Source organism: Schistocerca americana, chromosome 6, assembly GCF_021461395.2.
Source record: "Schistocerca americana isolate TAMUIC-IGC-003095 chromosome 6, iqSchAmer2.1, whole genome shotgun sequence".
Lineage (NCBI taxonomy): Eukaryota > Metazoa > Arthropoda > Insecta > Orthoptera > Acrididae > Schistocerca > Schistocerca americana.
The window spans coordinates 374,771,142-374,797,617 of record NC_060124.1 but is presented as its reverse complement, the minus strand read 5'-3'; positions in this window follow the sequence as shown (position 1 = coordinate 374,797,617).

The following is a 26,476-nucleotide window of genomic DNA, read 5'->3' as shown; positions in this document are numbered from 1 at the left end:
AACGCACACATGCCATCTTGTGCAGGCAGCCGCGGAACAGTGACAGGACACTGTAGTATGAGCTTGCGTGTATGATATATTGACTATTATCCAATAATTAGTCTTTTCCTACGGTGAGAGTTCATGCTGATCACATGTCCAACGATCATAGATCGCTCCGCGTACTGCCTTGTAGCCACTAGTCAGCCATACGGAGTGGGTCTAATTCGTAAGTAGTGTTTAAGTTTACTCAACATCCACACACCTCTTACGCCCTACATCTTTGATCATCTGTTTTACAGACTGTTTGTCCGAACAGCTCTTCAACAGCTGTTCAAAGCCAAGTCAATTATTTTTGAATTCAGCAGCTGACGCTCAACTAACTGCACCGTTCCTCTGGAATACTCTTTTTCAAAGATTCCTTCCCTCTGCTAGACTTTCTACTATTACTTCATTCTTTTACGGGGACCTTTCCCAGGTTATAATTTTCGCTCTCTTACAATAACGAACATCAGACGTATTTAAAGAAATTTTTTTTACTCACCCGTCAGTATTTGATACAGCACAAGAGGATACAATGTGACCGTCCGGTTTGCCGAGCGCTGTACGCAAGCGGGGTGCACTCAGCCCTAGTGAGGCAAATTAAGGAGCTACTTGACTGAGAAGTAGCGGCTCCGGTCACGAAAACCGACAACACCCCTCCATACCCGGATCAAGTGACGCCTAAAGGCTGAAGATAACACGTCGGTTGGTTAACACCACTGGGACTTCCGGTCCCTGTTCGAACGGAGTTTATTTTTTAGAGGCTACAATAATATTTTTTCCTTTCTTGCTGCCATCTTAGGTGATCGATCTTCTGTCTCTCAGAATTTTATATATACTGAACCGCCAAAGAAACTCGTATGGGCGTACGTATTCAAATACAGACATTTAAACAGGCAGAATACGGAGCTACGGTCGGCAACGCCTATATAAGACATCAAGTGTCTGACGCAGTTGTTAAATCGGTTACTGCTACTACAATGGCAGGTTATCAAGATTTAAGAGAGTTTGTACGTGATTTTGTAGTCGGCGCACGAGCGATGGGACACAGCATCTCCGAGGTAGCGATGAAGTGGAGATTTCCCCGTACGATCACTTCAAGAGTGTACCGTGAGTATCAGGAATTTGGTAAAACATCAAGTCTTCGACATTGTTGCGCCCGGTAAAAGATCCTGCAAGAATGGGACCAACAACGACTGAAGAGAATTGTTCAGCGTGACGGAAGGGCAACCCTTCCGCAAATTGGTGCGGACTTCAATGCTAGGCCATCAACAAGTGTCAGCGTGCGAACCATTCAACGAAACATAATCAATATGGACTTTCGGAACCGAAGGCCCACTCGTGTACCCGTCTTGACTGCTCGACACAAGGCTTTACGCCTCGCCTGGGTCCATCAACACCAACATTGAACTATTGATGCCTGGAAACATGTTGCCCGTTCGAACGACTCTCGTTTCAAATTGTATCGAGCGGGTGGACGTGTACGGTTATGGAGACAACCTTATGAATCCTTGGACCCTGCATGTCAGCAGGGGACTGTTCAAGCTGGTGGACGCTCTCTAATAGTGCGAGGCGGGTACATTTTGAGTGATGTGGAACTTCTGGATACGACTCTGACAGGTGACACGTAAGTAAGCATCCTGTCCGATCACCTGCATTCATTCATGTCCAGTGTGCATTCCGACTGACTTGGGCAATTCCAGTAGGACAATGCAACACCGCACACGTACAGAATTTTTTACAGAGTGGCTCCAGGAACACTTTTCTGAGTTTAAACATTTCCGCTTGCCGCCAAACTCCTCAGACATGACCATTGTTGAGTATATCTGGTGCTGTTGAGAAGAAATCTCCACCCTCTCGTACTCTTACTGGTTTATGGACAGCCCTGCAGCATTCATAGCGTCAGTTCCCTCCAGCACTACTTCAGACATTATTCGAGTCCATGCTACGTCGTGTTGTGGCACTTCTGAGTGCTCGCGGGGACCGTACACGATATTAGCACGTGCACCAGTTCCTCTGGCTCTTCAGTGTATTTGGATTTTGTTTCCTGTGCTTATACTACGCATCGATGGAGGACTAGGCTCTGTAGAAGAAATGGATAAGTTCTCACTTTAAAGCTAAGGGATTACTGAAAGGAACCTTCATATACGTCGTTTGTACTATTATATTACGTTTGTTTTCATTCCTGAGGCTGTGAGAACCATTATTTATTACTGTATCCATAAACTGCAGCTACTATATTTTCATTATGTTGTTATCACTTAATGAGACAAAGTATCCGGGAACGACTTCTACCTCATGAATTGTGAGGATTACTATGAGACAGTTTGGTAGTGCACATGATTCTTCTCCGCCGACTCATCTGCTATTGACTGGCGGACATTCAGGCTTGGAAATAAAGGAGAACCAACTGTAATCTTGTAACTTTATAGGGTGTCCGGTATACACAGAGAGCTTCAAGATCCACAAAGTTGCTTGTGGCGTTAAAGGAAGCTAAAATATAATAAGGCCATAGAAGGCTGCTACCAAGGGGCATCACTGTGGGGGTCGGACAAGTTGATGCGAGGGTCTTGTCCCCCAATCGGTCGATTCCTGTGGCCGCTCCAGGTTAAAAAAAAATGGGTCTGAGCACTATGGGACTTAACTTCTTTGGTCACCAGTCCCATAGAACTTAGAACTAGTTAAACCTAACCGACTTAAGGACATCACACACATCCATGCCCGAGGCAGGATTCGAACCTGCGGCCGGAGCGGTCGCGCGGTTCCAGACTGAAGCGCCGCCCCAGGAACTGCCTGCACTGACGTTGACCCAGCACCCGTGGTCGAGTGGGAGATCATTAAAAAGTCTAGCAAGCAGCAAAAACTTTCCGAGGGGCCGATCTTAGGGCCTCCAAGGTTTGTCTGACGAACAGTTTTCGGGCGTTATCTGTGGCTGACGATGTCTCTAAGCCGGATGCTGTCGTCCACCCTCTTCCAGAGGATGCTTATCGGCCTGCTAGGTCTGGGCATTCACAGAGGGTGGGTTTGCTGGCAGTTGGGAGCTCCAACGCTCCAACGTTAGGAGCGTAATCGGGCCCCTTAGGAACATGGCTGCCAAGGCGGGGAAGGGTGGCAGTGTGCAGTCCGTATGCATACCGGGGGGAGTCATTTCGGATGTGGAACGGGTGCTTCCGGATGCCATGAAGAGTACAGGGTGGAGCCAACTGCGTGGTAACTCATGTCGGTACCAATGACATGTGTCACTTTGTATCGGAGGAGATTCTCCATGGATTCGGGTGGCTAGCGGAAATAGTAAAGACTGCCAGTCTTGCTTGCTAGTTTAAGGCGGAGCTCACCATCTGCAGCACCGTCGATAGAACCGACTGTGGCCCTTTGGTGCAGTGGAGGGTCCGAATCAGGAGCTCAGGCTGTTCTGTGATTGTGCAGGCTTCAGATTCCTTGACTTGTGCCGTCGGGTGGTGGGTTTCCGGGTTCCACTTAATAGGTGAGGAGTCCACTTCATGCAGGAAGCGTCTACACGGACAGCGGGGGCTGTGTGGAAGGGACTGGGCGGTTTTTTAGGTTAGAGGGTGTCAGGGAACCACAGAAAGGGCGTCCGTCTAAAAGAGGACAGGTAAAACACAGTAAGATACTTATAGAAACGATCAGTATTGTAGTTGTAAGTTATCGTAGCTGAGCTGGGAAAGAACCAGAGCTCCAAGCCCTAACAGAAAGCACTTAAGCTCAAATACTTATAAGTACAGAAATCTAGGTAAATCAGGAAATAAGTTCAGCCGAAAATTTTCAAAAGATATAACAGTGTTTAGAAAGGAAGATTAAATACAGTTGGTGGTGGAGTATTTATTGCTGTCAGAAGTAGTTTGCCTTGTAGTGAAATTGAAGTAGATAGTTCCTGCGTAACTGTATGAGTAGAGGTTATGCTTGACAGTCGGACTAAAGTATTAATTGGATCGTTTTACCGACCCCCGACTAAGAAGATATAGTTGCTGAACATTTCATGGAAAATTTGAGTCTCATTTCAAATAGGTACCCCAATAATACAATTATAGTCGGTGGTGACTCAATCTACCATCGATAAGCTGAAAAAATTATACTTTTAAAGCCGATGGCAGGCATAAAACGTCATCCGAAATTGTACTGAATGCTTTCTCAGAAAATTATTTTGAACAATTAGTTCATGAGTCCACTCGAAGCGTAAATAGTTGCGAAATCATACTTGACCTCTTAGCAACAAATGAACCTGGATAAATAGTGAGTATCGTGCCGAATACAGAGATTAGCGACCACAAGGCAGTTGTTGCTAGGCTGAATACCATAACACCTACAACCAGCAAAAAGAAACGCAAAATACATCTATTTAAAGAAGCTTTGCTCTTGACGCCTCGTTAAGAGACAGTCTTCACTCCTTCCGATCTGATCTTGTAAGCGTAGAATTGTTATGGAATGATTTCAAAGAGATAGTGTCGACAGCAATTGAGAGATACATACCACATAAATTAATAACTGATGGTACTGATCCCCCATGGTACACAAAACGGGTCAGATCGCTGTTGCTGAAGCAGTGGAAAATGCGTGCCAGATTTAAAAGAACGAAAAATCCGCAAGACTGACAAAATTTTGCGGAATTTCGGAATATAGAGCATACTTCAATGCGAGATACTTTCAATAATGTCCACAACGAAATTCTGTCTCGAAATCTGGCAAACATAAAGCTCACCAGTGGCAAGACGCAATCAATACCTTTACTGCCCGATAACACCGGTGAAGTCACTAATGACAGTGCCACTAAAGCTGAGTTATTAAACTCCTTCATCAAAGAAGACGAAGTAAATATTCCTGCATTCCAATCAAGAACAACTGCCAAGATGAGAAACATAGAAGTAGATACCATCGGTGTTGCAAAGCAGCTTAAATCACTTAATAAAGGGAAGGCCTCCTGTCCAGATTGTATACCAGTTAGGTTACTCTCCGAGTATGCTGATATTATAGCTCCATATTAAGCAATTATATACAACCGTTCGCTCACAGAAATATCCGTACCTAAAGACAGGAAAATTGCTCAGGTCACACCAATACCCAGAAAGGGAAGTAGGAGTAATCCGCGGAATTACAGGCCCATATCACTAACATCGATTGGCAGTTTCGGAACATATACTGCGTTCGAACATTGTGAATTACCTCGAAGAAAACGATTTATTGACACATAGTCAGCACAGATTCAGAAAATGTCGTTCTTCTGAAACACAACTAGTTCTTTATACTCATGAAGTAATGAGTGCTATCGACAGGGGATGTCAAATTGATTCCATATTTTTAGATTTACAGAAGGCCTTCGACACCGTTCTTCACAAGCGTCTTGTAACCAAACTGCGTGATTATAGAATATCACCTCGTTGTGCGAGTGGATTCGTTATTTCCTGTCAGAAAGGTCACAGTTCGTAGTAATAGGCGGAAAGTCATCGAGTAAAACAGAAGTAATATCCGGAAGTGTTGTAGGCCCTCTATTGTTCCTGATCTAAATTAACGATGTAGGAGACGATCTGAGTAGCCGTCTTAGATTTTCTGCATATGATGCTGTCATTTATCGTCTTGTAAAGTCAACAGATGACCAAAACGTGTTGAAAAATGTTTTAGATAAGATTTATGTATGGTGCGAAACGTGGCAATTGACCCTGAATTTAAAAAAAGTGTGAAGTTCTTCACATGAGTATCAAAAGAAGTCCGCTAAATTTCGATTACGCGATAAGTCACACAAACCTGAAGGCTGTAAATTCATCTAAGTACTTTGGGATTACAGTAACAAATAACTTAAATTGGAACGATCACGCATATACTGTTATGGGCAGAGCAAACCAAAGACTGTAATTCTTTGGCAGAACACTTAGAAGGTGCAACAGGTCTACTAAAAAGACTGTTTACACCACGCTTGTCCGCCCTAGTCTGGAGTATTACTGTGCGGTGTGGGATCCGCATCAGGTGGGACTGATGGATGACATCGAAAAAGTACAAAGAAGGACATCTCGTTTTGTATTATCGCGAAATAGGGGAGGTAGTGCCACAGACATAATAAGTGAATTGGAGTGGCAGTCTTTGAAAAAAATGAGTTTTTAGTTGCGACGGGATCTTCTCATGAAATTTCAATCACCAGTTTCCTCCTTCGATTACGAAAACATTCTGTTGGCACCCACCTACGTAGGGAGAAATGACCATCTCTATAAAATAAGAGAAATCATGGCTCTCACAGAAAAATTTAAGTGCTCGTTTTCCCCGCGCGCCGTTCGAGAGTGGAACGGTAGAGAGGTAACCTGAAGACGGTTCATAGAACCGTCTGCCAGGCACTTTATTGTGAATAGCAGAGTAATTACGTAGATGTAGATGTAGATGCTGCAGAATTCCTGGATCATAATTCTCTACTGGATTAGGTCCACTCTTGACCAAAATTTAATGCAGGTCACTTGAGCAGCAAAACATGGTTACTCAATGGAAAAGTGTACAGATCACATCCCTCTATCACAAAGAGGCAGATACGATTGATAGAATTATCATACTATATAACTCGTATCCATTTGCTGCTGTCTCGACACTTCTTGGGTTACCGGTAGTGCTAATTACTATGTCTACTCACGTTCGCTACGGCGCCTGACGGTGCCACATGTTTCTCCTCAAACTTAATGGAATCCTCTCTGAGACAGGTAGAAGACATTATACTAGAAACTGGCCGGCCGGGGTGGCCGAGCGGTTCTAGGCGCTACAGTCAGGAACCGCGCAACCGCTACGGTCGCAGGTTCGAATCCTGCCTCGGGCATGGATGTGTGTGATGTCCTTCGGTTAGTTAGGTTTAACTAGTTCTAAGCTCTAGGGGACTAATGACCTCAGCAGTTGATTCCCATAGTGCTCAGAACCATTTGAACCATTTGTCGCCATGTCATTCTTCCTTTAAATTAATCTCAACCTGTGCTGGTACCCACTGCTCTTCGATGACAGCAAGACGACAAAAAGTAACTTAATTTCGTACCATTATCTGTTAACGGTATGCATTTCACGAGACGTTGCAGTACCGCGTCAATCACCAAGAAGCCCATCTACCCAAGAGTTTCAGGAAGTAAGCTACCCATGTCGTCCCACGCTAAGGCCATAGACCAACACGAATGGCGCATTGTCAGAAGAGAATACATGTTCTGTGTTTCCTGGAGACACATTTCTACAGCAGTACGGATAACATGTGCAGTGTAGTGTGGGACTGAAATGACGCGGGAACTGAAAACGTACTCCGAAGTACGCAGGATAGAGTGATTCTTGTGGACAAAACGTCTAAATTTTACACAGACTCACCGTAAAATTCTGGTGCTATATGGACCAAATGGGACGTCGTATTCAGCTCTAGTCAAAAGGCGTGAACGAATAGACCAAGTCCACAAAGATATGGGTGCTGCTGATGCTACAAGTCTAATCCTTCAATAAGGTGTCATGCAATTAGAACCCTGTTTTAAATTTCCGTTTTTTCTTCACGCAAAAATTTAAGCCTGACACGAACACCTCTTCACTTTTATTCACTCCAAGTTTCTATAGACGACAACCACAAAACGTACAGCGATTCTTCGTTTCGGGATGAACTGCTACAAAAAATAATGGAAGTTTTTATTGTAATAAATGAGTTTCGTATCTTCTTTTGCGATCCACAGCCGTGACACGTGGCTACCAGTAAACCTGAACGTTTCTATGTATTGTCTTAAGGCACTGTAGGAATCGAAAATTCTATGTTCAATCATATCGAAAATTTTGTAAGGTCTACATAACCTTCTAGTGTGTTAAGAAGAAGAAAATGTGGCACCTCTCTGGTTTTCTCGCTTTCTTATCGTTGTGTCTTTGAGCAGTGGAGAACTCCCTAACTCGTGCTCCGTCTTCATTTCACCATTCCACTTCTTGATGAACTGTAAGCTTGGACTTTCATTTCACAAAACCCACAGATGCAAGTGAAATAATAAACTGAGAGGACAGCAGATTGTATTACACAGTGAGAAACAGGTTTCATACGCATGCTACGACGTAGAGACCTGTTTGGTGCATCGTTAGTCCTTGATACAGTGCGGGGTCATTTGTTCGCGTTACTAATAAATACAAAGGATAGGGGTTTCCACCTCGCTCACGTAGTTCCGCACTGGCGTCTGGAAGTATATTACTACGAATGAATAAAAGCTACTTGCGCATTTTCGATATTCGATCAGTTAGCTTTTCTACTTTACATAATCATGGTCTCTTTTGTTTCATCCTCTGTAACTTTCATATACAGGGAGCGCCATAAGTCACTCGTCACTAGCAATCTTTATACTTCGTTTCGCCTACCGTAGTAGTAGTTAGCTGTGAACTTCATTAGCGCTTTGTACCCATAAGTTAGTTGACACTAAGAGCTGTAGGTTATGTTCTTTGTTGTTGTCTGAGAAACAATGAATAGGAAGAAAGTTAACTACAGAATATCGTGTATTTGTTAGGCAAACCTGGTGGAAACATGATTATAAATAGGCATGTTTGTGATTTGTCTGTGAAATGTTTTCCAGACATCCAATCTTCAAGTTGACTACCTTTTAGTAAACTAAATTTAAGATTTGGAGGGACTGTGTTAGTAGCAGACTTGCCTCGTTCAGGCAGGTCACAGTGTTATCAGGAGGGACAGGAAAACAGCAATCAGTCGCACTCCCATAGGGCTTTTATCATTCTTGCGTATCCAGATTTCAGCTATAAAAAGCCATCTTCAGTACCTGTGAGGGAATTATAATCGAATAGACTCGCAGCAGTACGTGTCACTATATGACTGGTGTATAGCCAGACGTGAACGTAGTTAATGGAATGCTGTTACTGTCCACGATATTTATAAGTGACCTTGGAATAACATTAAAAATTACTGAGACAATCCTTGATTTAAGCTGTTGCTGTTATGGAAGTCGCAATTTCACCCATCAGTCGCAGTTAGCCACCTCGACCGTTTGACTTCCCGCTTACAATAGTAAGATATTGTCTCTAAAATTCGTACCTCAAAAAATTCTACATGAAAGTTTGTCACGGCGTGCCAAACGACAGGTGAGCCAGTGTGTGGACCACGTGTGGGCCAAAGTTCTGCCTGGCTTGGCTTTGCTGGTTCCTTCTCGGAAGTACCCGCTACAGCGCGACTTTTCATTTAGCATCGAGGTGTGTAGTGTTTCGGTCAGCAAAAATCCCTTCTGTTCGCAGAATCGTAGTGCCAGCACTGGTTGCCCTTCGCGATTTGTTCACGGTATGAAGGACGTTCATAGGTCCAGTACATATTAACACAAAAAGAGGACGCCTAGCGATCTATCATCACAATTCTTTAAAGTTGAATGCGAATGACAGAAGAGAGGGATGAGAATACTCAGTATCTAATATTCAGTCGCATAACTGACAGGTACTGCAAACTTGCTATGAAACGACGTCACAATACAACGTAAAATGAATTTAAGGATCTACCAGACACTGAAATAGCAAAACATTACAACGATCGACAATTGAGTTTCATTGTTCTGTACATCGAGATATACTTTGTGCTAAATTTGTAGGCATGAAGCACGTGAAGGAATTGGTGGTACGAATAGTAAAATTTCTGAAGTCGCGCGCATTTTTCCAGTGTCATATGCAACAGTTTTGGATTGAAGTGAACAAAGAATATGGACACTTTATTTGTGAAAATTACGTTGGTTAAGTCAAGGGATATGCTTGGAAAGATTTTTCTATGTAAAACGCGCTATTGTTGAATTTATGAAGGAAAAAGCAATGCAAGAACGAAACATGGAACATCGGGAACAGATTGCAGGCCTCGCGTTTTAAGTTGACTTGACTGCACACTGCCCACAGTAAGATATTACAAGATGATGAAGATCCATTTAATAGAAAATCATATTTTAGAAGGGACTAATTCTGAAAAATTCAATTGTAACGTCCCCTTGGAAAATTATCAGCCGGCCGGTGTGGCCGAGCGGTTCTAGGCGCTTCAGTCTGGAACCGCGCGACCGCTACGGTCGCAGGTTCGAATCCTGCCTTGGGCATGGATGTGTGTGATGTCCTTAGGTTAGTTAGGTTTAAGTAGTTCTAAGTTCTAGGGGACTGATGACCTCAGATGTTAAGTCCCATAGTGCTCAGAACCATTTTCTGAAAATTATCAATGACTGTGCTGGTAAACCTCTTACGTTATTTGATACACACACAGCTGAGTAAAACTGAACGTACTCAGACATTTCTCTCTTTTCTTATACTGATCAGCACTAAACAGACAGACAATATTTTTAGCGCGACGCAATCTGACTTTCAATAATTCCTCCAAAAGAATGGCCCTGACTAACAATAACCTATACCTTTAATGAATCACCTACCTCACAAGAATCTTCGTTACTTGAACTATTGAAACACAGCGAGCGCCAATACTGCCAGCCAAGTAAAAGATCCAAACTACTGAAGGCACTAACTACTGATAGGCACAGTTAGCAAATGAAAGATTTTGATAGAGATCAAACAATGTATTTACCTTAATAATGTTTAAAAGTCATTACATATATATCAGTTCATGACATCCAGTCTTACAAACTTCCTTTTCTGTCTGGCGGACACAACGTCCAGATCGTCCGCTCTCAAAATTCTGCCATCTCTCTCCCCACATCCACCACTGCTGGTGGCTCACCTCCAACTGCGCAACGCTACGCACTGTTCACATCCAACTGCCCAACACTACAATAGCAAATATTCTAACAATGCAAATCAGCCACAGACTGCACACAGCACAGTCAGTGATTTTCATACTGAGCGCTTCCTGGCGTTATCAACATAAAAACCTAAACAGCCAACTTACACAATGTAGTTCACTCAGCTTACTGGCGTTAAAGAAAAGGCGTGGTCTGAAAAATTTATTGTGGCCTTGAAGGAATTGCAAAGATGGTGTTCTGAAAGTTTTGAGGTCACTGCCGGTCTTAAATCTGATTTCGAGCTGTTTTAGAGGCCGTTTGCCATTTTAATTGAAAGAGCCCCTGTATATGTGCGGACGTAAATGGTTCATCTGCAATGTAAGTCCAGTTTTAAAGACAAATCCTCTTACGTTCAAACTGTTCATGGCGTCTACGTGGTTTTCCTCCGGTATAGTTTCCCTGTCTCCATAATGCGATCGCAATAGTGCTAGAATGTCTCGATCAATATATGTGTGTGAAAGACCTTTTTTGTTGTTGTTGTTGTTGTGGTGGTGGTGTTCAGCCCGAAATTGTTTTGATGCAGCTCTCCACGCTACTCTATCCTGTGCAAGCTTCTTCATCTCCGAATACTGACCTGAACTTATGCCCTTCTCAATCTGCTTACTTTATTCATCTCTTGGTCCTCCTCTACTATTTTTACCCCCTACACTTTCCTCCAACACTAAACTGCTGCTTCCTTCATGTCTCAGAATGCAACAGTCAACCGATCGCTTCCTCTGGTGACGTAGTGCCACAAATCTCTTTTCTCGTGAATTCTGTTCACTATCTCATTATTTACATGATCTATACATCTAACATACAGGATACTTCTGTAGCCCCACATTTCAAAGAACCGCTTCTGCCTTCTAGTCGAAACAGTTTATCGTGCATGTTGCACTCCCACACGAGGCTATAGTCAATATAAATACTTTCGGAAAAGACTCCCTAACACTTAAAACTATATTCGAAGTTAACAAGTTTCTCTTCTCCAGAAACGGTTTTCTTACCGTTTTCAATCAAAGTTTTATATCCTCTCTACTTCAGTCATTATCGGCTATTTTGCTGCCCGAAGAGTAAAACTCATCCGCTACTTTAAGTGTCTAGTTTCCTAATGTAATTCCCTTAACATCACCTGATTTTCTCAATTATGAAACTAAATAATGTACGATTACGTGGCAAACTTAGTGCGAAAATGTGTGAAATTTTCTGCTTCTCTCTGTAAGCCGGCAGTCTGTAAAAGGTAAACTTGTATTATCTCTTCAGTGCGTCAAAAATACGTAAATAATACTGATTTATTCATTTGTTTGTGATTTGTACTGTTCAGAAATGTGAAATATAAATCAAGTCCTGCGCAGTGCGACTGCATCGCCATTTAAATGCGGAGCGTTTGCAGTTTCTCCTCTTCCCCTTCCTCAAGATGAGCCAGCGTCCCGTGTTGGTGGGGGGAAACGTGCAGCCACGGTGAGCGCCATGGCACTCGTGCCACGGCACGGCTCACAAGCCGAATCCTTGGCCGCCACTGTTCAACACATTGACCACATTGTTCAAGTATGGCTGACGTTTTGGACAGCTTGACTCGCACACGTCAGTCATGCTCTTATCGGAGCCTACGAGGTACACGGGTCCTGCAAAGAGCTTGTGACGTCACACTAGTTGGCTTGTGCGTCACACTTCGTGAACGCTCGGTTCGCAGCAAGGCCGCGGCAAATCAATATTTAATTTAAAAAGTCCCTACTGAAGGTCTTAATTTTGTCAAGTGATAGCGAGAACTTGCACACATTAACCACGGAGTCAAGAATTATTGAACTCGTCCGAAAAAGTTACTGGTTCCCCGCCGGAGACGCACTCGTAAGGCCAGAAGTGTCACGTGGTATGACGTACGCGCCGCAGCCTCTCTTCATCGCGGGCCTCTCCCTCTTACGTTTCCTTTAAATGAACGACTAGCCGTCCTTCAATATTTTACTACACTCTCATCTACACTCATGCATTCCAGACGCGTGTAGCAGTTATCGTTGATCTTTCGGATTGGCAGATACAGCAAAAAAATGGTAGTAATACAAATCAATGGTTAATGTCAGTACACAAATTATTGTTCTCTTTATATGATATGATGATTGTACTTTCAAAGCAAATACTGTAAGATAGAGCGTGAGAAAATATGTGTGTGGACTATTCAATGATCTATAACGCCATAAAAAAACCGGTCTTGAACTTTATATTCAACTTAGGAAAGACTGCATTTTGTTTCATATTTCTTGTTCTCATGTGGAACGAAATCCTTGCCTGCTAGGAAACGCGAGAATCAGCTTCTGATGTTGTGTGATTGCTGTGAATGAGGAGTGACGAATTCTAAATCAGTTCAGCGGCGGAGAAAAGTAGCAACTCCCAAAACTTAAACTTCTAAACAAACTTAGAGAGAAAGATTTCCTACCGAAGCCAAGTTTACGACGGCTACTGATGTCTAGATGTAACTGAATATTTTGGTACTCATAATAACGACACACTTTATATATTGTTTCTATATTTTATTCACTACTGTAAATCAGTCTTTCCTGTCGTTAATTAAGTGTCTGGCTTCGCGACGAACTTTTGCCCTCTTCCATCACTCTATCAAAGCTCTCGTAACCACGTTACTGAAGCTTTCAACTCCTAAATTAGCTTTTCACTACTCCTTAAAAGGGCTCTTTATGGGAAGCTCATATCATTATCGTCAGGAAAACTCATCTGCGTGAAATTCACTTCTATCGGCTGGTACAAAAATTCACGAACAATACCGAGCAAAATTTTCGCTTTCAGATTGGCCCGGGAGAGCTGAGACTTCATGAGGAGGTTGGTCATTCACTTTGGGGAGCATAATATGTTCTCCGGTAGTTTGTAACGTTAAAGCTGTATAAAATTCCGATCTGATGACAATATTCCCGATTGTCTTGGGCAGGAAAACATTTGACAGTCAGAGAGGTGACGAAATTCCATAGTTGTAAAAGATGCTGACGGAGATTAAGCCGCCCGAGACGGTGATACGGCGTCCACAGCGTCATCGTGTAGATCACGACGCACAATACGGGACCTATTCCAACGTAATCTCTGTCAAGCGACTGCTTCCACGCATTGATAATCTCAGATAGCATTGTTCACTCATATTCTAATTTACCGCTTCCATGGCTGTCCCTATAATTTGAGGCGTAGACTAGAACTCGTTTCTGCTCAAATAAGGACTTTGTACTTACCCGAAAGGCAATGATTTTGTTTGATGTTTGGACTTGGGAAGTTTGATTTCGGTATTTCTCTGGGAAACCATTAGAAGAATGTAATAATACGTTAATTTGCATTAGCACTTATAAATGCCCGGGACTCGAAGCCATGGCACCTATAAATGCCCGGGACTCGAAGCCATGATTATCCTTCACCTTCCGAAGAATAGTCATAAACCATCTTATGTTTAAATTTCTTCCGGTTTTAGTGGATGTTACCCCACATAACGGAAGGATTACCATGTTATCTACCTGTCTTGAGTACACTACCATCTGCGTTTTCCAGATCCCTGGTGTTATGTGCACAGTAGACATCGTACATACGAATAATCTCCAGCACTGAGGTGCTGCTCATTCAATCTACTTTTAGCTGTGTTTCAGAATGACAATCACCCAACACTACACACTCGGCGCGGGCAACAATATTGTGATTGTTATTCATGTAGGCTGTCAGTCTTATATAACTTATACCGTTTTGTCTAACTCGGCTCCCTAAATTACATTTCACAACTGTAGTAATTGGGAAGAATCTCTCTGTTTGTTTGCAAAACGTACCGTTGTTTGACCATCGCACAGTCCCGTATGGACGACATAGGAGTAAGCATCCCGGGCGTAGAGCAACAACTGAAAGAGTTGGAAACAGATAAGTCGCCAGGTCCGGATGGAATACCAATTCAGTATTATAAAAAGTACTCTACGATATTCCCCTTAATTAGTTTGTATTTATCGCGAATCTTTCGACCAGCGTAATGTGCCAAGCGACTGGAAAAAAACACAGGTGGCTCCCGCATATATGAAGAGTAAAAATACAGACCAATATCCACAACATCGTTTTGCTGCAGAATTCTAGAGCATAATCTTTCAGAGTGACTTTAGAAAGCATCGCTGTTGTGAACCCAGCTTGCTCATTTTCCACATGGTACACTGGAACAGTGGATCATAGGCAACAGGTAGGTTCGATATTCCTAGGTTTCCGAAAAGCATTAGACATGGTACACCACTGCAGGCTGTTAACGAAGGGGCATGCATACGGAATAGACTCCCAGGTATGTGATTGGACCGAAGACTTATTAAGCACTAGAATCCAGTATTTTGTCTCGGCGGCGAGTGGTCATAGAAGACGAGGGTAACATCAGAAGTGCCTCAGGCAAGTGGAATATGATCGTCGTTATTTTCTATATACATAAATGATCTGGTAGACTGCGTGGGCAGCAATCTGTCGTTGTTCGCTGATGATGTTGTGGTGTACAGGAAGCTCTCGAAGGTAAGTCGCAGTAGGTTGATACAAAATGACCTAGATAAAATTTCTGGTTTGCGTGATGAATAGCAACTGGCTCTTAATGTAGAAAAATGTAAGTTAATGCGGATGACCAGGAATGACAAACCTGTAATGTTCAGATACAGCATTAGTAGTGTCCTGCTTAACACAGTCACGTCCATTAAATATCTAGGGGTAATGTTGCGTTGCGATATGAAATAGGATGAGCATATGAGGATTTTGGTAGGGAAGGTGAATGATCGACTTCGATTTATTGGGGTACATTTCGCGTAGGAACCACGAAGATAAGATACGACAAGTTAGGGTTTGTACAGAGGCACATTGGCAGTCGTTTTTTCCTTGCTCTATCGGCAAGTGGAACAGGAAATGATTAGTTGTGGTAAAGGACAAAAAATGGTTCAAATGGCTCTGACCACTATGGGACTTAACTTCTAAGATTATCAGTCCCCTAAAACTTAGAACTACTTAAACCTCACTAACCTAGGGACATCACACACATCCATGCCCGAGGCAGGATTCGAACCTGCGACCGTAGCTGTCGCGCGGTTCCAGACTGTAGCGCCTAGAACCACTCGGTCACTCGGCGGGCTGTAAAGGACACCCTCCGCCACGCACTGTACGGTGGCTTGCTGAGTGTCTATGGAGATGTAGATGTAGAATGTCTTCAGCGTAAAAGTGTTTACACTGACTCAGAAAGTTAATCAATTGCTGGCATGCCTTTAAGATCCAGGATGTAATTATTGTTCACAATGGAATAGATTACGCGAAGAATTTACGGCCCTAATTATGCATCCTGAAGCGACTATGCATCCTGAAGCAGAGAATTACAAAGGAAAAATGTGATATGAATGGAAGGTGCTAACAGAAACAAGCCTTGGAATAACACAGTAATATATTCACTTAAAACACGCATTAAGCGGATCTGACTCTGCAATATACAATTGACTTCACAATGTCCCTTACATGAATTCTACTATGTCAGTGTTTATTTTCAGCATTAATTGAACGAACCTGAAAACATGTCCCTTTGAAGCCACTGACGTTCTGACAATTCCTCACGAACTTTTATCTAAACGAATACAGTGACTGTTGGCCTGATAGTTATTGAGAAACTCATGCATCTACTAAAAGAATGCTGGACTTGGGACAGGTGATCGCAATGACTCCAGCAAATGCAGACGAAGGATACTCCTACGATGCCGGTGCTGCTAATAGTGCTCAGCGTAAATAATCGACATGAGACATGCACAATGCGCCTTCGTGGGTGTGGAGGACGAGTATCGAGCTTCCGTCAACACGAAAACTGGGCCCTCTCGTCTGCTAAGATGCGTGCCGAATGTTCACGGCTCTCCATCTCCGAACAAATTGGTTAAAATGGCTCTGAGCACTATGGGACTTAACTTCTGTGGTCATCAGTCCCCTAGAACTTAGAACTACTTAAACCTAACTAACCTAAGGACAACACACACATCCATGCCCGAAGCAGTATTCGAACCTGCGACCGTAGCGGTCACGCGGTTCTAGACTGAAGCGCCTTTAACCGCGTGGCCACACCAGCCGGCCATCTCCGAACAAACGATACTGATACAAAATTCGCACGTCTTCCCACACCCCAGAGACTTTTATGTGAACTACACAGCCTGCTATTCCTTCCCGCCAAATACGACATAGCTACCAGTCACAGAATATGAACACTCAGCAAGCAGATGGCTACGTTCCTTCATACACAAAAGTCCCGCAATGAAAAATGCACCATGATAGAACGCTAATGGCATTTCAGTTCACCCACCTTGCAAAAAGTTGCCTCTTCTGCTCCATCTCCGTGACGTCACAAACATTTTTACCAACTACACGTTACCGCTCCCGGCAACTAGCCTCGCATCAGAGGTCGCCTTGAAACTAAAAACTAAAAAACTAAAAAAACTGCTCCAGAAGCTCTGCTCTTATTTTTCTACAAGCCGTATTTCTTTAGGAAAGCATAACTTTACTTGCATAGAAGACAAGAAGCAATATTGGTGTTTACCGCCCCTTGAATAACGCAATCATGAGGGCAGAATGGAGTTCTAGATTCATTACACTTGTATAGAAAATTAGAATCTCTTTTGTGGAAAACATCTCGTAATCTCGTCGCGTGAATGGTGGGGTAACGATTCGAAACTCGTTCCTCGAGAACACGAGATCGGCTTCTGTCTCTTCTTTCTTTAAATTTACTCCTTTTCTTTGTTTGTTTCTTTATCCGCGCTTCTTCCTTAAGCAATAAATGAAAATTAGTTTAAAATACCACTTTCTGTCAAACATTTTCATAAATGATGTGATTTTGTTGAAACTTAAAATTATGAGAGTTTATGTGAACACTGTTCACAGGTGTTCTTTACACCGTCAATATTCTTCCTTATCGTGAGAGGACGAAACAACTCACCATTCGTGCATATTATTTCTCTGTCTGAATTATATTTATACGAATTTTGTGTGGTGTCATGAGAGCCAGAAGTACTGATTGATGGAACGAGTCTGACATAATGCACTGTACAGTGACAACCTTTTAAAATTAAGACACTAATGTTCGTTGAGTGAATATTTCAGTTCTATTTATATGAGGCCAGAGTATCAACAACAAATTGCTTGTGCAACACACGCGGAGGAACGGCAGTGACAGTATTCTAAGATACTTGAACAACGACCTGAACGCCACTCGAGAACTCACACCGCTGATCATTCTGACGGCACTTTTCTCACCTGAGAGGTCTTTTTTGCCAAGAGTTATCAGACTGTTGATCTGAAAAATATGGAATGTTAGTTCTTTGGCTTTAAAGCTCTAGAACAGTACACTGCCGCCTCTTTATTTACACACGAGAAAGATGTCTGAATTTAGTTTTTTTTATTATTATTATTTTGTGTATATGGAAACGAAAGATAGCGGAAGCAACAGGTTGTGATACGCTAATATAGTCGGAAACTGCGTTTAAGTAATTTTGAACACCGGTTGCTGACGGAAATATAAAAATAGACGCTACGGATGCAGATGAATTGAATGGTTACGCACGGACTTTCATTTACCGCTCCCTCCAGTCACGTTTATTGTTAAACTAGCTTAGCGTTCGCTGTTTCACTCGCGTTGTCTGAATGGTCTGCGTAACTTTTTTTCTTGTTTTCTTTTTATTTAAATCTAATCTGTCTGCTGTTACACCCGTTGCTCATGTGTAAGTTTTACACACAATAAAACGGCTAGTGGCCTTTTTACATGGTTGCCAGTGTTTCCACAACTCAACTGTTCGAATGGGGTTTAATTTATTTTCATACAGCGAGTTAAAAAAAAATAGTTAAAGTCCCAAATCAGATTAATGGGACCAAAGTTAATAGCGCCATTCTTACTCCTAATACTAAAGTCTCACATTTCAGACGGGTACATGAAATCATGCAGTCATATTCAAAGTATCTATTTTATCATCAGTAATGATTTATTTGCGTAGTACAACAAAAATAGTTTTACAAGAATATATTAAGAATACTGAAAAACTAACGTATTAAAAGTCCATTTATTTTTCGAAGCAGTTCTAAGAAAGCCTATTTGTCGTGGTGACATAAACAGATTTCTTCAATTGAGTTTACAAATCGCAACATCTTCTAAGCATTTCACGCTAATTAAGGCCATAGAAGCAAAGTATTTCCCAAATGCACTTCTGAACGCAAAGCGATTCTGCTAGCTGGAGTCAGAGGTTTTTGTTAATCGTGCCTTTTCAGCTGTTGTGATGATATTTGAAAAGAAAGTTTCATCGCTTAACCCATATATCTTTATTTCCAGCATAGAAGTCAAATACCAACGTTCAGAGTCTTCAAAAGGACTTATCAGTTCTTTAACAACAATTTATGTTCAAGAATAAGTTCCAGTCACTACCTCATCCCCTTGAGGTTAAATTTCCAAAATCACAGAAACCTATACTTTTTCTATTTCTGACCGAGAAACCTAATAAGAAAAACGACAAAATTATTGGTGGCGAAGAAGATGAAGAAGAGAATTTCGATTTTCCGGAGCAAGTTAGTGATCATCGCACAGAGTCAGAGCAAGACTGCGAAGATGACAATCCTCAAGAACATTTTCAATAGCCAGAATCCTGAAATAGTCACGAGGATGACATTTCATTATCGAATTTATCGCCGCATAATTTCTATTCTGTCAAAAAAGGACAAAGTGACGGAACCCACACTGTTATTTGCAAATGGAAAAATCTCCTTACCAACAGGCTGTTAGAAGACCGACTTCAAAATATTGTCATAGAACAACCAGGTCCCCAAGGCGCAGTACGTGAGGTTAGTAACCCTTTAGAACCTTGGTCATTGTTTAGAGACTTAGAAATGTTGCAGCACATAGTAGACTCCACAAATATAAAAATAACGTCAATGCGGATAAATTATGACAGTGAACGAGAATGTGGGCTTACAAATTTGACTGAGTTGAAAGCTTTGTTTGACGTCGTGTACATAACAGGGCCACTTAAGTCGTCACATACTTCGATTGATGACATTTGGATTACTGATGGAACTGGCCTTGATTTCTGTCGTGCTGTTATATCCAAACAGTGATTTCAGTTTTTACTTAGAGCTCTTAGATTTGATGACATTCACACAAATTGGGAGCGAAATCTAACAAATAAGTTGGCAGTTATACAATGTCTTTGTCAACAACTGCGAGAAACAAAGAGTGTGTTACAGTGGATGAGATGCTAGAGAATTTCAGAGGATCGTGCCGATTTCGTCAATACATGTCCAGCAAACCTGCAAAATATGGAACCAAGGTGTTTTCTTTAGTAGACGCTGTTACATTTTACACCAGAAAATTAGAGATTTATGTTGGTAAACAGCCGGAATGACCTTTTTATCTAGACGCTTCGACCAAACGCACTTGTCAATCGGCTAATTGCTTCCGTATCAGGTAATGGACGAACTGTGACCATGGACAATTGGTTGACAAGAGTTCCTTTGGCAGGAGAACTACTGAGAGATCACAGATTGACAATGGTGGGTACAGGTCGAAAAAATAAACCAGAAATTCCAAGTGAATTCAAGCAGAAGAGTATGCAAGAACTTTGAACAATTTTTGACTATCAACCAACAATCACTTTGCTGTCTTATTGCCCAAAGAAAAACAAAACAGTAGTACTTCTTTCAACAATACATCACACTGGCGTCATAGATGATAGTGCCCACAAAAAACTTCCTGAAATTATAAGCTTTTACAATAAAACAGAAGGGGGCGTTCATGCAGTGAACCAACTTATCCGCAGCTACTCTGTTGCGCGAGTTTGCGGCTGCTCTTTACTTTTCTGGGCGTTGGTGCACTGAATGCTCACAATAATACTGCACACAGTCAATCAGGCACTCAAAATGGAACGTAAAGTTTTCCTGAGTACATTGACCTTTTAACTGTGTCGCCCTCAACTACATTTAAGAGGAACTATAACGACTTTGCTTCGTGAGCAGAGAAAGTGCATAACACGATTCATACCTACTTTTCAGGATGTACCAACTGATGATAACGAGTTCGTACCAACGAGAAAGCGTTGCATTCACTGTCCAAGACGAGCAGATAGAAAATTCAAATCTATTTGTCATTTTTGCAAGGATAATATATACCCAGCTCATACCAAGGCAGTATGCACAGTGTGTATCTGAAACGAAAACTAGATCCACCTAGATGTGTGAAAGTTTATACATTTTTATCAGTTCATGTTACTTTCTATTTTTTATTAGTTTTGTGTCTGTGTTGAAATCAAATAATTTTAAGATATAAACATTTGCTTGGTTTTCATAAAGAAATAAATATCATGATAAACTTGCTCCAAAGAGACAATGTTTACGTAGCGTAAATAAATAATGAACTTACAATTATTTCTTTATTTCATTACGGTCCTATTACGTGACTAAATCCTATAAAATAATAACCAAAATATATGTTATAACAGCAATAAGATGCTGTTTATCCTTTCGGGGTCCCTCATGACCCCATGCGACGCCTCAAATTACAAGAAAGGCGCCACGGTTCGAGAGTTAAGCGACGTGCAGGTTTTCTGTTAAAACTGACTGACAAGTCAGAAGTTGTGCTGTACTGTGTAAATGTGCCGTTTCATTTTGTTTCTGGCTGTCAGCTATAACTACGGTAGCAGGGCGTGTACAACATCTGACCAATTGTTTCTCCCTTATACTTAAACCTAACTAACTTAAGGACATCACACACATCCATGCCCGAGGCAGGATTCTAGCCTGCGACCGGTCGAGCGGTTCCAGACTGAAGCGCCTAGAACCGCTCGGCCACAACTGCCGGCAGTTTCTCTCTAATACGGAGTGGTTATAATTAAACTTCCTCTACCTCAACCAGTGCAGACGGGAAAACAATCTACCTTGAGGGTACCCAACTTTATAGAATGATGCTCAGACTGTGCGCTGAAGGATTTGCTTTGTTAGTAGTGTCAGTGTCATGAGCTGCCCGTAGGAGTAGGTATATTTCGTGCAGATACGGTGGCCGATGCACAGTGACCATTTTTCGTCCAGAGCGCTGGAAGAGTTCATTCGTTTGTTCGGAAGAGGAAGCCGAAAAGCGTTTGCAACCTTTCGGCCGGTCGGCGATGACAGAATCGACGCGCGCGCCCTGTACTCTTTCTCGGGCAATTTTACAGAATATATTCCGTAAAAAAACTCAATTTTTCTGTACTTGTAGCTTTATATGTCAGGTTGATTTTAATGTGTCCATCATTTCGTTAATGGTCACAGTTATTGTGGTATTTACTGCGCGAAATCCGAAAAAGTTTCAATGAAAAATAGCGATCGCTGTGATTTTTCGTTTGGTGGGTAATATACAATATGTTGCTGCACACTACATTTTGCTAAGACATTGAATTTTTCTTTGGACTTGGGTGGAGGTCTCTATCTGTCACCAATCTCGAGAAAACTGATCTAACGTAGCGCACTAATTTGCGCTCGCACCACGCCGGCGATAAAGCCAGAGTGAAATATCCACAACAGTCGTCATATTTAATAAACGGTTTGAGATATTGAAGTGAGATATTGGCAAATGATAGCACAGAAAGAGGGCAGTATTTTTCCGCGTGGCTCTTATGCAAAACTTCATTATCTACCGTGTCATTCCACTAACTACAGACTTTTCCGATGTAAGAATGTAATTTTTAAGGAGGATGTGCTTTCCAATAATCTGCTGATCTTATTCTTCCTCAGTTCTCACTTAATAAATGCCGCGCGGGAGTAGCCGAGCGGTCTGGGGCGCTGCAGTCATGGACTGTACGGCTGGCCCCGGCGGAGGTTCGAGTCCTTTCGAGTCCTCCCGCTGGCATGGGTGTGTGTGTTTGTCCTTAGGATAATTTAGGTTAAGTAGTGTGTAAGCTTAGGGACTGATGACCTTAGCAGTTAAGGCCCATAAGACTTCACACACATTTGAACGTTTCACTTAATAAACGTAATAAACCACTGTTCCACAATCAATCGGAATTGTGTCTGCAACATATTAGTGATGTGAAACTGTGTACACTCCGATGAGTTTTGGCAAAAGAAGCAAATTTTAACAAGACATCAAGATAAACGTGTGGGTTTTACTAAAAATTCATCTCTCTTGACACTTCTCTGAAAGTTGCAAATCGTTAATAAACCAGACCAAAGAAGAGGTGACCTTTCTGAAATGCCTGGGCTAGCACGGCAGTGCGGATTAGCTTGTGGAAAGGGGTCAAAATAAGTTGCTGTCAATTGCACTCAACACACAAACGCAGGGCGGAGGCTTCCTTACTGCTCCACCCCCGCAGACCGATTGGTCACACACTGGCCAACCGGAAACTATATCCGAATCACCAAAGTAGTACAGCAGTACAAGTATCGATATACGCCGCTACTGCCATTCACAGAGAGGACAGCAACATAGTCGCGATAACCGCAGGAGAAATAAAACCACAGGACTGCAACCAAGGTTGAACCCAAGACAAGCATGAGTCGAGCCAGCCACAGCTCACTATTTTTTTGAATGCTGATCATGTAAGTGTAAGAATGAAGGTGTTCAGTTTAATATTTACAAAAAAATGTGGGTGTAGACATCAGTTTAGAGTGACACTTCTACTCCAGCGCCTGCCCACAGCCCACCACACCGCTCTCCCACGCATGCCCTGTCGTCTGCACATTTACCGGCCATAGTATTCTGCGTGCACTATACTCGTACGGTGACTTAGGCTTGAAACACATGTGTCAGTGTGTGATACTGCTGAAGACAGTCAACATGTGTGTGGACAAGGTGAGCTGCTTTATCAAACCAAGAACAACAGTGCTCCTGATCCTCGCGAGTATAGATGCGTTGAAGGAATGTGGAGAGGTCGTCTTTCTGCGCTGGGATTGAAGAGCATGAGTCAAAAGTTGAAATTTAAAGGCAATTTGGGACTTTCTCCTGGGACAGGCAAACAGTTAATTGCGCCACTCATTGTTGAAGAAGTTGCTGTTGCCACTTGCTGAAAATTGTGGACGAAATGTCTTATCTTCAACTAGGACACGGGCTGTCACGACAGCTGAACATTCAATGAGCCGCTCTTCGAAAAATGCTGTGAACAATTACGAGATGGTATCTCTGCTGGGGTTCCAGGCTGTTGTTGATGCAGATGGTCTTCACATCGAGCAACGTTTGCAAACTGCGATGTAAACATGGTACGCCATTAACAAATGTATCTCTCTCATGATTTATTCGCTACATCTCTTCCACATGTCCTTATAAATTGGACTCGCATTCGGGAGGACGACGGTTCAATCCCGCGTCCGGCCATCCTGATTTAGGTTTTCCGTGATTTCCCTAAATCGCTCCAGGCAAATGCCGGGATGGTTCCTTTGAAAGGGCACGGCCGATTTCCTTCCCAATCCTTCGCTAATCCGATGAGACCGATGACCTCGCTGTCTGGTCTCCTTCCCCAGACAACCCAACCCAACCCTTATAAATGGTTGCACAAAGTTCCACTGTCTTATGGTCACTCGTTTTCCATGTGGGCCCTCTCAGGTAGCGAACGTTTAATTACAACCACACTGTATATACTTTCTCCTTATATACATAAACAAAATTGCATACATAACAGCCGGCCGCGGTTCTAGGCGCTTCAGTCTGGAACCGCGAGACCGCTACGGTCTCAGGTTCGAATCCTGCCTAGGGCATGGATGTGTGTGATGTCCTTAGGTTAGTTAGGTTTAAGTAGATCTAAGTTCTAGGGGACTGATGACCTCAGAAGTTAAATCCCATAGTGCTCAGAGCCATTTGAACCATTTGAGCATACATAACAATGCGCTGTTTTGTTTTCTTCTTCCCCATCGGTTTTGCAAAAAACGTTAAAGTTGTATTTATGGCTTATCCACTTATTATTATAATACTGCTATCGAAACTGTATCTTCCTAAACTTCGTAATCCTGCTCTCTCGCATATTGAAAGCTACTATCCTGACACATTCAGCACCCCGAAAAGTCTGCGTCATACCTCGGATACTAATGATCCCAACTGAATTCAAAGTCAAGGTTTCATTTGAGATAACAATACACAAATTTCTAGGACAAAGTGAGGGAAGAAGAGGGAGGTGAACAAAGAGTGTTGGGAGGGAGAGGGGGGGCGGAGGACATAGAAGGGAGCAAGTAGGATATGCACAGAGAGAGGGTTGAAGAGGAGATAGAAAGAGTGGGAGGACAAGATGGACAGGGAGAATGAGAGGAGTTGATCCACATGAGAAAGAGGATAGGAGAAGTTAATGGACAGAGATGGGTAGGTGAAGATGGAAAGAAGGGCAAGGAGTTTAGGATGTATATCCAATTTTCATGCTTATTTAGCAATTGCGAAGCATTGCTGGATGAGCAACTTCCTACAATTTCTGCTATCTACAACTTCATCTGGAACTATGGACGCCTTTCCCTGATATTTCAACACATGTCGTTTCATTTTGTCTATTCTTCTATTAAATTTATTGCTTACAGTACCCTTCTCTCTGATTTTACGGAAAACCCTCAGTTCTTTCCTTACGAGACCAAATAACTTTCAAAATGATGGAGCATAGCAATCAGTCGTTTTTTCTTCCAGGTTTTATTACAGTCTTGAACGAACTGTGACAGAAGCCCGAACAATAGGATACTGACGTACTAGGACATGCAATGATACTATGAAACAATCCAATGATTATTGCTAGGCAGTAGCCGAAATCTATATTTGCTTAATAAAACACGAAAGAGAAGGATGACTGATTGCTGTGATCCATCACTCTGAAAGTCACATCACAGTTGTTGAGTGCATCCACGTTCCTACTAAAAGGTAACATGATGAATTAATTTTTAGCATTCTTCTGTAACATTGTATATGAAACGCTTCAGTCTTCTTCTTTCCGGTAATGCCAAAGACTCTGCTCCAAAAGTACGTTTTCAAAAGTTTCTTTCTCGAACTGGCGTTAGTAATCTTCTTGTGCAATAGGCTGCTCTCTTTACCTGTAATCACCTGTTTTTCTACTTATTTCGCCCTGCGTCATCACGATTCCTAGTAACAGAATTTCTTCGCTGCGTCAATTATGTAGCCCCGAAACTCTTCAATTCTTCCGTTTTTCTTTAGTTTATTATTCCGTTCTTCTGCCACTACATTCAGTGATCATTCATGAAGTATCAGAGTGTGGTTTGTCGTCATTGTACGTTCAGGACAGCTGATTACAGCGGCTACACACTGTCTGACAAGTAAGGAATGAAGATTACGGTTTAAGATCCCATCGATAACGCAGACATTAGAGATGAAACACAAGCTCGGATTGGGGAGGGAATGTAGCACTGTTCTTTTCAAAGGAAGCATCCCGAAATTCGACATACAGGGTTGAAAGAAATCCACGAGAAAAGTTGGCCACGGTTCGGTAGAATGGGTTTACGTCTTGTGGAGGCCTCGAGCTTCTTCGGAAGCTAATGTTACGCGTGTCGCTTCATAAAGTCATAACGAATCTTTTTTAGTTCTGAAGAATATTAAGTTTGGTATTGGGTTGTACCAATACAAGAAAGACGTGCACTGAAAGAAGCAAATATTATCGAGTCATTAGTTTAATAGAACATGATAAAAAAATAAAAACTCGAATTGTTTACAGAAGAATGAAATGACCGGTAGAAACTACACGGGGGAAGATGAGTCTGCATTCTGACGAAACGAATGAACACGAAAAACA